We start from the raw sequence: 16,408 nt of genomic DNA, 5'->3' as shown, positions 1-16,408 counted from the left end.
GGTGGCTCAGGAACTGGCCCTTTTCCAGGCTTTAAAAAATGGGCCTCATTAAATCAACTGTTGGCTGTATTAAATGCTTGGATATTTATAGGCATTTATTTTAGAGGCAAAACTCATTCTCTGCCATAATAGCACCGATAGGAGTGACTTGTTTACCTTCTGGCTCTCCGGGTGGAAGTTTGGGTGTCACCTCATTAAAAACTTTATCACCTTACATTCTCGTGTTTTTATAAGATACAAGCAAATGCTCTCATTAAAACTTTTTGTTCACTAGCGCATATAAATAAAAGCAGAAAAACGCCACGCTGTCTCTCAGTCTGGCACCTGAGGTGTGTTTCTGGCCCGTTTATTTGCTTGTAGTCGTGTTTGAAGTGAAGCTCTCGCCGCGGTCTCCGTCCCTTTTGTCTGAGCGTCCACTTCCTGAGCTGAAAATGGAAAACTGGGCGACTGGATTTTAACCGCCACGACTTCCTACACAGGTGTACGAAACCTGCCCGTGACCCTCATTTCTTCTGCTTTGAAAACACATAAAATGTCGGGCGTTTCAACGTCGCCAGAAACAGCCTTTGGAAAAAGGTCCAAAAAAAAAAAAAGAAAAAAAAAAAGGTATTAGAACTGCAGAGGAAAGTTTTTCCGTTGTAAATTTGAAGGGGGGGCTGAGGTACGGCTCAGGCCAGAGCGTTTGACGACTATGAGAGCGGTGGAGAAAGACTTCAGCTGTGTTTGGCTCAGGAACCTCAGAGACAACCGTTAAAAGATGAAAGACAATTCAGGACTCTGAACCTATGAAAGGGATTTGTTGCTGTCTGTAGCTTCAGTGTTGGGCACAATGCTGAATATTTCTGATGATAGCTATCTCTACTAGTGAATAAATCCCCCCAAAAAACATAAAATAAAGAACAGGACTTTATATATTTTCTTCAGCTTCTCTGTGAAGTTTTTCTTTTTCTGTGTAATTCTGCAGAATGGCTTTAAACATGTGTGAAACAGAGATGAGAGCACTACACTCTTCAAAAACAGGGGAGGGATGGGGGTGTGTGGAACTGGTGTGATGTGTTTTAATGACACTTTCATAATGCAACATTTTTCAAGTGAATCAGTAATTTTATACATTGTGAATTGATTTGATTGTGAAAAATGGGTGTTTCATAACAAAATGAAGCCAGAATGTGAGTGTGCGAATATCTCAGTGTAGCCAATGGTAATGCTGCTTTTTCAAATATAACTATTGCAATAAAAATGTTATCTACAACAGTTGTCAAAGGGTGTGTTCACACATGTAGTACGGTTTGTTTGGTCCAAAAAAACAAAACTGAATCCTGATCCGCTTACTGTCCACATTGCATTTTTAACACCAAACCTAAAGGCATAGGGACACGTTCACACCCTGATTAGTTGGCTTTTACTGCGTATATTTCAAGACGGGACTTCTCGAATATCCAAAACAAGGCTGTGTTCTGGGCTAAATCCGCTCGTTGTATGTGCAAGATGATGGTATTCTGACCAGCTGAGAACTTGTGAAGAGCTTATAAAAGAGTCAAAACAGCGGCAAAACTCCGTCACACACACAAATGAAGATCTGCTGCAGGTTCTGATGTCTGTACTGTAACTGTGATGGGCAACATCACGACCATGAGGAGGTAGAACAGGTGTGCTTGAGCATTCTGTTCTTTTTAGGGTCGCATCTTGTGACATCACATCCTGTTTATGGTTCGTTTACATGTCTTTGGTCCGTGTTGTTGCGTTCATATTTCAGTCAAACCGCACCAGAGTTCGTTAGCAGACCAAAACCCATCTTCTTAGAGTCTCAGTCTGCTTGTTTTGGTTCAGATGGCACACTTATTCAAGTGAGCCGCACTAATAGAGCAGTTTCTTTTAATCAAACCAAACCTGCCAAGTGTGAACACATACCCTAAAAGTATAGAATGTTCCTGGCATTATTTTGCATGATTCATCTGTGCCATGTAAAATAAAATTAAAATAAATAAAACAAAACAAAACACTTTTTTTTTTTTTTTATGCTTCTCGACAAGACTCTCAATGTATGCCAATGATAATGCTGCTTTTTCAAAATAAGCTATTGGAGAATTAGTTCAGCACAGGGAAAAAAAAACATTAAGATGCCGCATCACCTACAACAAGAATGTTCCTGGTCTTTTTTTGCATGATTCATTCATGCATGTCAAATAAAAATAAAATAAAAATAAAAACTTTATTAATAAAAAAAAAACCAATATTATTTAAATAAATGAATAAAACCAATAAAAATAAAACAATATTTCATTAAAAAAGTAAATCCCAGTTTTGATGGATAAAAAACACATCCTGCCATGACTCTGAAATGAGTCACATTACTGAAGTAAAACGGGTTGTGAATGCAGCTTATTTTGGCTAGAGAACATTCAGATTGGAAAGGCAGCCTCACAGCACTAACAGACACTGTGATTGCTGGTGTGTGTGTGTGTGTGTGTGTGTGTGTGTGTGTGTGTGTGTGTGTGTGTGTGTGTGTGTGTGTGTGTGTGTGTGTGTGTGTGTGTGTGTGTGTGTGTGTGTGTGTGTGTGTGTAGTGATAATGCGGTAGATGGATGCGTTTGAGGTTACAGGGCGAGAGACAAGATGAGAATCAGGGTGGAGGGACTCATTTAACAGAGGCACAGGGCAAAGTCTGGAGAGGCTATTACCACACACACACACACACACACACACACACACACACGCAGGACGGCAGACATCTGCACCTGCGGCTCTGACCCGTCTCTGAGCGTCTGCTTCTGTCATTATGGGTCCTGTGAGGTCGGGGAGTGTCTCGCTGCCAGCGTGCCAACCGTCAAATAATCACAGCCTGTGTCCATGTGCTCCGTTTCACTCGTCATGTGATATAATTATTCATAGAAAAACAACCGCAGCAGTATAAACAAGAAAAACCTGCAATATCTGAAGGGACCACAAGAATCCAGAAAATCCTGTGCAATGCCACACACAACCACAGCTAGAGAAACACAAATATTCAACACTTACGAACACAAAATACACCCCATACTGAGCGCCACACGAACAAATCACACTTCTCAAGAAATACATCATAACATTACATCTTTGTTTCTTTTCAAAATGCATTGCAGAACAATGACATATTCTGACAGCTAGAACATGTTCCTCGGGCCAGCTGGGCGAATGTCGAACCACTGGCACTGAACACGACTTTCACTCGAACTAACCGCCTGAGAGACGGCATGAGGTCACGACCCTGCACGCGTCCGCAGAGGCATTTATAGAACTATTACATTATCTTTATCTTCAATTTGAATCTCATTTCACAACTATATTAATTTTAGGGTTTCTATATGGTTGCTAAGGTATTCAGAGTTTTTTTCTTCTTTTTTTGTGCATGTTGCTAGGTGGTTACTTACTGGCCCGGGTCAAAGGAGTCCACCCTCAAGTCTCTGATATTCTGGTCTTAATGTAAACATATATCCAGTCCTACCTTAGTTCATTTATGTTGGTAGCACAAACAGTGCAGGGCAAAACAACACAAAACAAAACAACAAATAAAATAGAGTAAAGTAAAGTAAAGAGAAAACAAGCAAAATATGGTTTGCTGGTCTATTTAAAGTAAAGTAAAGTAAAGTAAAGTAAAGTAAAGTAAAGTAAAGTAAAGTAAAGTAAAGTAAAGTAAAGTAAAGTAATAAATGTAAAAAAAAACAACCCAAAGATGGTTTGCTGGTCTATTTAAAGTAAAGTAAAGTAAAGTAAAGTAAAGTAAAGTAAAGTAAAGTAAAGTCAAGTAAAGTAAAGTAAAGTAAAGTAATAAATGTAAAAAAAACAACCCAAAGATGGTTTGCTGGTCTATTTAAAGTAAAGTAAAAAAAAAAAAAAAGCTTGCCTACACTCTTAGAAAAAAGGTACAACAGTTGTCTCTGGGGCAGAACCCTTTCAAAAGGTACACCTTTGTGCCAAAAGAGTGCCTAAGTAATTCAAAGGTACCAATGGTGTGTATTTAAGTGCCTAAATCAGCTAAATGGCACATATTAGAACCCTTTTAAAGGCACACTATGCAGTTTCCATGTTTCTCAAACAGCGCCCCCTAGAGTCACTGTGGAGTATTTAAAGTTACTGTTGTAAACACCACTCGCGCAGAGCCGTCTCTGCTCTCTTCCGACCGCGCTTTCTTCGTTTTATTCGTCGACTCTGCCATGATTCATGTCTGAAATGCATGCTAGTGTCTTCCACAGAGGCGGCTTCATATGTTGTTGATGTATGTGACGTCGTGCCGCAAAGCAAGTCGTGATTCTCGCGAGATTTGTCGGGGCGCCACCTCTCAAACCTGCATTGCTGGTTTCGCCTCCGTCTTTGCTATCGGGATGATTTGCTCTACTACGAGTTTGTTTACCATCTAAATGATTTCGAAGCTGTTATATTAAGGTACAAATCTTGCATAGTGTGCCTTTAAAGGGTGGCTTCCCAGTGACAGCATTTGTACCTTTTTTTTTCCTGAGAGTGTAAGATGGTTTGCTGGTCTATTATTAAATAGTCTATTAAAAAGTTTGCTGGTCTATTAAAAAAAAAGGGAAAAAAAGCTGGTCTAGGATTATCTGCTGGTCTGGATCTTCCAGCCTGAAAAGTGGCCAAAACCCTTTTAAATCCAGCCAACATACCAGCCTTTATTTTTCTTTCTTTCTTTTTATTTTTTTAGCAGGATAAGTTTAATATTTCAGGTTAGGAGATTCAAATCTCTCTTTTCAATAAACAAAATGAGTTCTATGTCAAACCTGAAGGTTGGTGTTGGTAATAATCTAATGGCTGCTCTAAATCATTAGCGGAGGCTGAGCGTTTGGTTTATTGGGCACCAGCGCGGGGCCGGTTCTCCCAGGAGCCTCGTTCTCAGTGTGACGTCTCCGTCTAGGGGCCGTGGAGCAGGGCTGAGAGAGAAATGAAGAAAACAGAGGTGCGTTTGCAAAGCCTGTCAACCAAACAACTGTCACACACATACACATTGTGTTTATGTCATTTAACTCTCAAATGACTCAATAATGTTAAAGTTATGCATCATGGAAGTATCAACCTTTTCTCAGATGTTGCTTTTTCTAAGGTCAAATAAAAAAAGAGTCATACAGTAAGAGTATAAAGCTATAAAATGAATGAGGAGAGCATCTCAGATATTATTAATTGGTATCTTGGTAATTCTGAGCACACTTTGAGGCTTTGTAAAAACTACTGTCTTTTCCTCAGGAGAAACATCTGAGAAGCAGCAGACTTAAAGGGATACTTCACCTCTGGAAAGATGAATGTGTATTTAAAATAGGTCATTTATGTAGAAGAAATGTGAAGACATTTTTGAATTTGGAGTTTTCTAGACTGAGAAAAGCCAGAAAATGTATTTTTGGCTTATGTGGATGAAAGACAACAACTCCCAGAATGCACTTGCTTCGCTGCTCTACGAGGCCACGCCTCCCGGTTAGAGAGCGCCGTTGAAAACAACAAGGTTAGGCTACTAGTGAGTCTCCGTGACGAGTTTGCCCGGGATATCAAGATCGCCCAAAATGTCCGGGATTCGGCTTTTGCGTTCTACAGTCGCCATTCATCATGTTTACTGTGGCGAGCAGGACGAGGCTGAGGGCCGCGGGAGAACGGCGCGAGGCCGGTGGCGTCATTACTGAGACGCACAGATCTCCTATCTCTCACGGAGGAGCGGGAATTTTCTTAGCAATGTTAAAGCGCACATCGACCGATCACTTGTTTAGCGTTCATGTAAACACTACATTCAGATTCACCAATCGGAATGAATTCAGTTAGATTGAAACAAAAGGTGTGCATGTAAACAATGAATGGCGACTGCAGAAACCAAAAGCCGAATCCCGGACATTTTGGACGATCTCGACGGTCGGACATGTCCGGGAAAAAGAGGATGGTAACCCCTACTACTCAGCTTTCTCCTACTACTCAGCTTTCTCCACAGAACAAGAGCCTGCTAGCTTAGCTTCCAAAGAAAGACGGCTGATACTTGTGTACATTCTGTGAGTGAGATCCCTCCCTCTATGGGCGGGCTGAACACATGCGGGACAGCCCCTCCTACTGGCTGTAGTCTTTAGCCTCTGGCCAGAAAATCCTCCGATGACGCAAAATTACGATTTTTGATTTTTGCGTCATCTGAGGATTTTTTCCAGACAAAAAATGCATAAATCTCTCATCTCAGGGGGATATGAGGGTAGAAAGCACGGTAATTCGAAAATACTACAGGTTTTCTACTAATACAAAGCTTAATGCTAAATCCTGAAGTATCCCTTTAAGCAAGTTCACATTTGCTCTCTAATTAATCTCATTGCAGGGAAACAAGTGAGTTAGATTTTTTCTTTCTTGTTTAAAATCTTAACAAGAATCTACAAACTGACATTTGCATATGAATAGCATGTTACCATATGCTACACATGAAGCCCAGTGCGCTGCTCCTACACGCCGGGTAACACAGAAGGAAACTTCCCAAGTGATTTGCACTGCCACAGTAAATCATCTCTAATGAATGAAAGGTTGAAGAACGGCGTATATCTCCACGAGAGGAGTGCCGTAGATCCCAGAGCCCCAGAAAGCTGAGGAATTCATATGTTCTCCTCCAGAGATAGCAGACAGCCTTCCCGAGCAGAACGGATAAATCACACACTCTTCCAGAGCTGCTCGCGCTTTCTGTTCACCTCCAGAGAAAAACACCCACAGATGCGGACAAGAGTGGAAAGAATGAGGGAAATGCGGTACATTCTCTAAATAGACTAATACTGCCCATGCATATTTAAATAGGAGCAATGTTACTGCATTTTTATTGCTAAAGGCAAGCATCACTTTTATATTGTTTGTTTGATAAGTGGTTGGTTAGTTGCAAAAAATTATAATAAATAAATATATATATATATCTGCATAGCAACACCCTGGCAACCACCCTTGCATCATAGCTACCATATCACAGACACCTGAGACAACTTGAAAATCTCAAGATTTATTGGAATCACTCCGAACACCTTAATAGCAACCACATAGCAACACCCTGGAAATCACTCTAGCATCATGGCAACCATATCATGGAGACTTGGCACCACTGGAACACCTCACAATTTCTTGGAATCACTCAGAACACTTTAGGAACTGCATAGCAACACCCTGGCAATCACCCTTGCATTATAGCTACCATATCACAGACACATGGGACAACTAGAACATATTAAGATTTCATGGAATCACTCAAAACACCTTAGCAACCACATAGCAACACCCTGGCAACTACTCTAGCATCATAGTAACCATATCATGGAGACTTGGCACCACTCACAATTTCTTGGAATCACTCAGAACACCTTAGCAACTGCATAGCAACACCCTGGCAACCATCCTTGAATTATAGCTACCATATCACAGACACATGGGACAACTAGAACATATCAAGATTTCTTGGAATCACTTAAATCACCTTAGCAACCACATAGCAACACCCTGGCAACTACTGTAGCATCATAGTAACCATATCATGGAGACTTGACACCACTGGAACACCTCACAATTTCTTGGAATCACTCAGAACACCTTAACAACTGCATAGCAACACCCTGGCAACCACTCTTGCATCATAGCTACCACATCACAGACACCTGGGACAACTGGAACATCTCAAGATTAAATTTCAATCATTCAGAACACCTTAGCAGCTGCATAGCAACACCCTGGCAACCACTCTAGAATCATAGCAACCATATTATAGAGACTTGGTAACACTGGAACACCTCAAGATTTCTTGGAATCACTTAGAACACGTTAGCAACTGCATAGCAACACCATGGTGACCACACTAGCATCATAACAACACGTTTTTCAAAGGCAAACCACTCACATTTTCTTTATAAATATGTAAAAATCTAGCTACTGCACTGTGCATTAGCGCTATATAGAGCTCTTGACACAATTAAGCTTTGTCTAGACGTCTTTAAAACCATTGAATTCCTGCAGATTAGAAGGTCCAATTAATCTAGCAGAGTTGGCAGAGGTACAGGAGACCGAGACAGGCCGCTAAAACTGTGGTCGGGCTCTTTTGAGGAGAAAAAAAACATGCATTAAAACTACATTGGAAAAGGAGAGAAATGTCAACAAATACAACACGGAAAAAAAAGCCACCATTTCGGCTGTTTATTTGTGTCATCACTCAAGAGTGACTGTGGTAGGTACGGCGCAGGATGATATTGCTGTAACGTTATATGCAGGATTATTTTGAAATGACACACAGTGGTTTTCACACCAGTGGGACGTGTGCGAGAAGACTATGACACACACACCGGGGTGGGCTGATGGCAGAAGAGTCAGACGCAGATATTGTCCCGCATCACTGCGGCAGAAACCCCAGGAGGCGAGAGCTGGGCAGTGTGTCATGGAAACCAAACAAAACCATGGTAAACCTGAGAGTATAAGAGCAGCGACGAGATAAAAAAAGATAAGCAAATAAAATGAGCACAGCAAACTCTTTCACCATTTTCTCACTCTCATGTTGTCCCAAACTCACATGACTTTCTGCTCTGGGACACACAAGGAGAAATTTTAAAGAATCTTCATGCTGCTCTTTTCTCTAGAAAAAAATAATAAAATAAAATAAAATAAAATAAAATAAAATAAAATAAAATAAAATAAAATAAAATAAAATAAAATAAAATAAAATAAAATAAAATAAAATAAAATAAAATGAATTAGCCCAATATAAGTCGTCCAATTGACTCGCATGGAACATTCCAAGTCTGTTAAAAAATGTAATATAAAATAAATAAATAAAAAACACCATTTTCAATATGCAGAACTAAGTATGAAATAAATAAATAAATAAATAAATAAACAAATAAATACATAGTTAGTCTAATAAAAAAGTCCAACTGATTCATGCAGTACCCGTTTCAATATGCAGAAGTGTGAATAAAATAAAAATATATTCCAATTGACTCATGCAGTATATTTTCCAAGTCTTCTTGAAAACATGACATGCCAGTTTCAATATGCATAAGTGTAAATAAAAAAAAAAATATTGTAAATGGTCCAATAATAATTGTCTGACTGATTCATGTCATATATTCCAAGTCTTCTTGAAAACATGACATGCCCCCCCTCCCCCTAAATCAGTCATATTTATGAAATTTGCTTCTTAAAATAAAGCTTTTATCTTGGTAACTAGGACAGAGACGATAGAATAATCTTGTGCTCTGGAAATTGAACCTGAAAGTGCTAAAGACACTCAAGAATCTAGTTTGAGGAGCAGATTTCTCTCTGAGACCGTTCACATGTGTGTGTTACAGCACATTTACGCCCTCTTGTGAACTGCCATCAACACACACATTTCCTTCAGCAATGCCCCAGTGAGGAACCAGATAAGATCTCCATGACTTACAGTGAGCTAGATGTCACCGTTAACTACATGAACATCTAGAGCTACAAGTGCTGACGGCAAACCTTTCGGAATAAAATAAGTGAGGGAAAGTTTAACGGCACACCTCTCCTCAACAAGACACGAATTGAGGAAATTAGTCATGACGGTTTCAACAAAAATATGAAGCAGCACGACTGTTTTCAACACTGATAATAATCAGAAATGTTTCTTGAGCAGCAAATCATCATATCAGAATGATTTCTGAAGGATCATGTGACACTGAAGACTGAAAATGAAGCTTTGATCACAGGAATACAATATATTCACAGTTTTTCAAAATGTTTATATTTCACAATATTATTGTTACTGTACTTTGGATCAAATAAATGTAGCCTTGGTGAGCATGAGAGATATTCTTTCAAAAACATTATAAATCATAATTATTTTGAGCGGTAGTGTAAGTGAAGGTTACCTCAGCAAACCCCACTTACAAACAGCAGTTTTGAAATTATAGCCTACATAAATGAGATGTTTGGTAAACAAAAGCATTTTGGACTCGTCTGGGGAAATCTAAGTGTCAAAGTATGCAAGTAAAAAAACAGAGGTGCCAACAGGCCAATAAATTTCCCAGAAATGCCTTTGAAAAAAAGCTGTAAAAAGATTTCAGTGACCCTTTGATATGATTCAATCCCACTATTTAAGCCAAGATACAGGCCCGTGTTGTGCGAGCGGGTCAGGCTGTTAGAACGCTTAAACTTTTTTTTTCTTCTTCTGTCTTTTACTTTTACGACTTTCCAGTGCTGGGAGCTTGGAAAGCCGGAGCAGAACTGCTTACAAATCAGTAATTAGCGCGGGAGGCATGAGGTGTGGGTCCTGGGGGCCGTGAGGGGTGTGGACCCGCACGTCAGAACCCACCACCAGTTCCCATAAATCCCTGATGCTTTCATGTGTGTGGTTCAAAGCCGGTCCGCCTGGAAAGTTTGACACAGGATACGCAGGGAGAGCCAAAGCCAATCAGCGCGTCCATCCCCGCGGCATGGGTGCGGGACGCTCCTCTAGAACCCATCCGGGACGCCAACAACACAGCGGTCCAAACCAACAGATCCTCTCCACCCATCTCAGCTCATCTCTGTCCTCTGCAGACGCACATAAATCTCAGGACACTGTCTTATGTCACTGGTGTTGGCAGCAGTCTGTCTCTGAGATCCACCAGCCATAAAACTGAAGAAACGCTGAGGACAATTCTACAGATAAATGACGTGAGGCCAAGCGTTTCTGTGATTTTACCATACTTAAGAGGTGCTGTCACTTCAGCGCACACCCTCAAGCACATTATTGCTTGATTTGCCAACAACATGATATATAAAATGTGCACTAAATGTTTAAAATGATAATTTACAATTAAATTATAATATTACCGTATCCCGATGGATGGATTCAGATTCAGATTCAGATTGTGTTATTTAGTGCCATGTCATCATTCAAAGGTATTTTCATGGCAAAAATGTAATTACAAAAATACAAATATCATATAAATACAATGAAAACCAAACAAACAAAAACAGCAAGTCATATTATACGAGATTTTTTAAATTAACATATGATTAAAAATCCAAAACCTTTTCAGGCATAACCTTACTAAATAAGTCCTTAAGCGAGGTAACTTCATAAAAGAGCATTCTACTTGTGTCAAGCCCAGGACAATCTAATAAAATATGTTTAACAGAGATCTTACAAAACATGCATAAAGTTGGGTCTTCAGCTTTAAGCAAACAAGCATGGGTCAAACTTGTGTGACCTATACGACATCTGGTGTAGACCACTTGATCAAGCCTAGTTTTAAGAGTGATAAAAAGTCTGTTTGTAATTTCCGGATGAGTTTCCCGATGGATGGATGGATGGATGGATGGATGGATGGATGGATGTTTAGATCTACTACAGCTGACAACAAATAGCTGAAACACCCAAATCTGGCACCAGAGTGTATTATGTTAAAACAGAGAGAATATGGAAAATCCCTCAGGCTCTTCACTCATTCACACACAGCTCAAACTGTTAGTAATACTTTAAAATGTCAAAAGTACACCAGATAAACATGCTCATAGACTGGGTGGTGCGGGAGGGATTCCAATGAATGTAGTTCAGTCGAATAAACAACCAATCAGCCGCTCGCGCCACAAATCAACAATCAAGCGATTTCTAACGTAACTCACTTCCTGTTCTCTCTCTGAGGCAGCCTCTATAAACCAGCATCAGACGACCGTACGGCATCCGTGAGGCTGCTAGAGGAAACCAGGAACTCTGTAGCCTTTCACTGATTGTTTTTGTTAGCATGTCTTTGAATTAAAAACCACACTCAAGTGGCATTAAACATGAGCCCATCCAAAACAGTGCCGTCTCCATGAGGACACAAGAGGGATGAGTGTCATCCATGGGGAATTTGGCTAGTCAAATGCTGAAACCTCAGGCGTTTGGGAATACTCAGTGGGTTAGTTTAGTCTGAGCGCACTGCGATGAGTCAAGCCTTCCCGACAGGTACGGGATGACCTGGAGATCCTGAACGCTGGGAGTCTGATCTGGCAGACGGGAACGGGATGGGTTATTCCAGGGCATTATCAGCTATACGGAGCGTTCAGGTGACGAGGGCGCGCAGATTTATGACAGCTCGGCCTTGTTGCATCAATTAATTAAGAAAGCGAAGACGCAGGAAATGAGGATATCTGCCAGGAAATTAAAAACTGGAGACGACAGAAAGTGAAGAAGAATATCATGCACGTTTTGGCTGCACTACAGAAAGAGTCTGTGGGTTTATTTATGGTGCAAATGCAATCGCTGTGAAAATAAACACAGCTTAAAAATACACTCTTAAAAATAAAGGGGGTTTTCCACACAGTTACGCCATAGAAGAACCATTTTGGTTCCCCAAAGAAACTTTCAGTGATCAGTTCTTAAAAGAACTATTAGAGTGAAGAACATTATTCAACTATAAAGAACCTTTTGTGGAATGGAATGTTTCCATTGATGTTAAAGGTTCTTTATGGAACCATCAATGCAAATAAAGAACCTTTATTTTAAGGAGTGTTTGGTTCGGTTCCAAAACCTAGTGAGCTGCCTTGCTGTCTACTGTCTACATAGAGAGCCTTATTTCTATAGAAGTAAACACTCTAACTGAAATGGAATCCTAATAAGTGTTAGTCACTTATTTAGTTTTCCACTCCAGTGAGAATGTTGCCTGGAACACCATAGGAAACAACTTGTGTGTCACACAAATACAGTAGCACAACACGAAGTGCACATGAAACGATTTCAAGAGTTCTTGAATTAATATTCAGTAATATTATCAGTTTAACTGCATTGGCACCATCAGACTGAATTGAGCTGAATAATGACTATAGAGCTGCTTTATCACTGAATTGAACTCATATCGTAATTGATGAACTTTGCAACATCGACACGGTTATTGAACTGAATTAAAGCAACATTAAACTTAAAGTCCCCCTGTGGTGAAAATCAAGCTTTTAATGTTGTTTATATGTCTATGTGGTGTTTTTAATATGCTTTAAGACAAACCATGTGCAAATTCATAAGTCGACACCATTGCTGAGTATTTTCCGAACCAAAGACAGTCTCTGTTTCTGACGTCACAAACTACCTTGTAACCAATCAGATCAACGTGTGATCGTCAATGAGTGGATCTCTGAGCTGGGCTGCGTTCCAGTCCAAAATTGTAATGCCCTTCACTTGCTAACTTCCCTCCGTCTCGTTCACTCGGATGTACGTCATTGCGAGTGCCCACTACTGGCGGAAACTGCAATGGGCTGAATTGGAACGTCCTAAGCCCTTGATCACTTGGAATCAGCTATGTAGTTGATTTATTATTTACATTTGTTTTCCCTTTAAGAATTTGTTTAATGCAGCATCCAAATGTATATATGGTTTTTGGGTTGTTTTCAATTAAACAAATTAGAATTAATATATCATAGAGTTGTTTGTTGTGGTGGTGATTAGACGAGATCTGTGGTGACGTCACAATCGTACTGCATTGTGGGACATATAGGTGCCTGAAGTGTACATATGAAGTAGACTCGCTCCCTCGGTCCAAATCGAGGGAACGAGGGTCTGTCCATCTAAACTTCCCTCGTCCACTTCCCGAAGTGGAACTCACTTCAAAATGGCGGCGGGGATTCCCCCGAGGGGAAGTGCTTAGGGAAGTTCGCGAGTGCGTGTCTAAAAGTGGACTGGAATGCAGCACTAGTGTGAGTGAGTGGAGGCGGGGCTCATTTGCATATCCATAGAGTATACTAAATGAGGCAAGGGTGTCGAATTACATTCAAGCTATTTTAAGGCATGAAGAATTTTTTTTCAAGGAAAAAATGCTTAAATATGTCATTTGTGTGATCAAAGATGAGTTATGGGATACAATTATTGACTACAGGGGGACTTTAAGCTGAAAAATGACTCTTTCAATTTGAACAAATAATGACACCCTCTGTTTCCCATTGGTAGGACAAACACTGTATCATTTGCAAGAGTAAAGCATGTTCTTTTCTTGCTTTCAGAGACACTGAATAGAAGACTCCGAATAAGCTTTGGTTTGTCTCACACCCCGTATAACCTCAAAAAAGATATAATTCACCGCATGAGCGCAAGGGCCACTTATCAGAAGTGAAGGCCTAATAAAACCGACAAAATGTCACGTTCTCACCCCCACACCGAATCGCAGCACTCCCAGCCATGGAAAAACTAAGTGAGAACAATTCGAACTATGAGCCAGTCTGGCCCTGATCTGAGCCGACACCTCCCACAGAGCTCCCTGGATCCTTCAGGATGAGGGATCCTAACTCCCCTGAAGCCGTGAAATAGACTCACTTTGTCTAGTCAAACAAAAGGGGCAAAAGAAAAGCTAAATGTATCAGTCTGGACATAATCCCAACTGACTTGAAACTGAACCGTTTCCAGGTTCAGATCTTTCCCTCACACCCAGACGTGCCGCCGGACTCTGGCGTGATAAAAGAAGGGCCGCTCTGGCTGAAGATCTCAGAAACCTTCAGCTAAGGTCTCTGATTTACTGTACCGATGCTCATATGTTTTTCCCATGACACACACTTACTCACAGAGGAGGAGACGTTTCCCACAAACACCTTCACGGATTGGGATTGCTGGATCGAGCAGTCCAAAACATTACAGGAATCTAGCGGGAATCAGGCGTCTGAACCAGACATTCGTCAACTATTCAGCAATACCTGAGAATATAAATGGGTCAAACGGTCAGTGACAAATAAGCATGTCCGAGAAATCATCAAAACATTTGAAAAAAATGGCCATGGTTTGGAAAAAAACCCCACCTTTGAATCATTTTCAGGAATTCTTTTGATTCAGTCATGGAAATATCAAGTGGTGTAATCAAGTTAAAATGTCATCTATTTTCTTTGCATCATAAGCCAGTTACACATCTTGATCATTATTTTCAATACAGCTTCAAAAGCAAAACTTTGTACAGTTATATTTTGACAAATTTATGAAGTTGTTTTGATATTTGACAACCTAAATTAGTGTTTCCATTTCGTAAAATATTAAAGTATGCGATATTTTTAATTGTACACTATGGCCCTCTAGTGTTTCAAAAACAAAACCTCATTCATTTTGCGGAAGGACATTGTTTTTCATGTGCTTCGGCTTTGCGTGACTGTGCGGATGAATATGAGCCTGTCACTATAGATCATGCTTTAACTCTGTTAGAGAGCAACATATGGGAATTTATTTGTTCAATAAAATACCTTGATCACCGGTTGAGCAATAAAAACGCCATCTTTGCATTGCTTTTACAACATTTCAAATCCCTCAGTTCTCCATCTCCAAAAAGCCAAGTCTCTTTTTGCCAGCAGACTCTCTGTTCGGTGTTTGTTTAAAACGGGCGATTCCCTGAAGTTTGGAGATTTAGCTGCTCCATATCAACCTTTCTCACTCGTTGTGACGACAAACCTCTGCCACTCCCACACAGACACATGAGCTGGAGCAACTTTTCTCTATTTACGGATATGACGAAACGGGAGTGACGCTAGCAATTTCCCGCGAAAACCGTCCCCACAGGTCTAAAATAGAAACACTTTTAATAGATGGACCAAAGTGAATCTTGGTAAGACACAAACATGTTTTGGAAGAAGGACTGATGATGTATTAACTAATAATTTTTTTGTTTTGTGTCATGATTTGTCACGACAACGAAATGTCTTCCTGCATGTTTTTTTTTTTGTTTTTTTTTACTTTATTAAACATTTTTAAACAGGTATTATCACTATTAAACACACCCACAATATTTTCAATCAGAACACTGTACATTGAAAAAAGGGAAAAAAACACAATTAATATTTTTTAAATATATACATTTTTAATTAAATTAAAGGGGGTTATTCACTGATTATTGGAAATAATTAGTCAATTTTCCAGTTGCTTTAAGGCTTAATATCAAATCCAAATAATTTATAAATGTCACAGGGCTTGAAGCAACTTCAACAAATCTAAACTACATTTTTTAAGAATAATAGAAGCCAAACCACTTTTCAAGCTTTCAATTATGTTATTATGATCACAGGTGCTATAACATTTTAGAAAGTTTTGACTTTAGGATCCTCAAAATATACTGGGGAAGGAAGGCAGAAAGGTGGTCGTACTTCTGACACCAAATTCGATGTGGTCCTGAGGTTTCGATCAGCTTGTAGATCAGTCTTAGAAGAAAAGGTTTTATATAGGAGTTCCCATAATGGGATCATTTTATGGATTTAGTTTTAGGATTAATTTTTAATTGTAATACAATTTTATGAATTAAGCAGCTCGTACACATACTTTATCACCAGAAAATAGCCCTTTAAACATGAAAGTATTATGCAATAATTTAAGACATTTCTCCTTAAAAAACCTTTTTGGCATTAAGGCTTCTTTACAATTGAGTCAAAAACCCTAAAGTTCTCAACAGAACCCAACTAATCCTTTCTTTCAATTGAACCTAAGAGTGATGCTGCCCTCTTC

Source organism: Leuciscus leuciscus (genome assembly GCF_965113295.1).
Source record: "Leuciscus leuciscus genome assembly, chromosome: 12".
NCBI classification, from domain to species: Eukaryota; Metazoa; Chordata; class Actinopteri; order Cypriniformes; family Leuciscidae; genus Leuciscus; species Leuciscus leuciscus.
The sequence above is the reverse complement of the archived record's forward strand: the minus strand, read 5'-3'. Positions refer to the sequence as shown.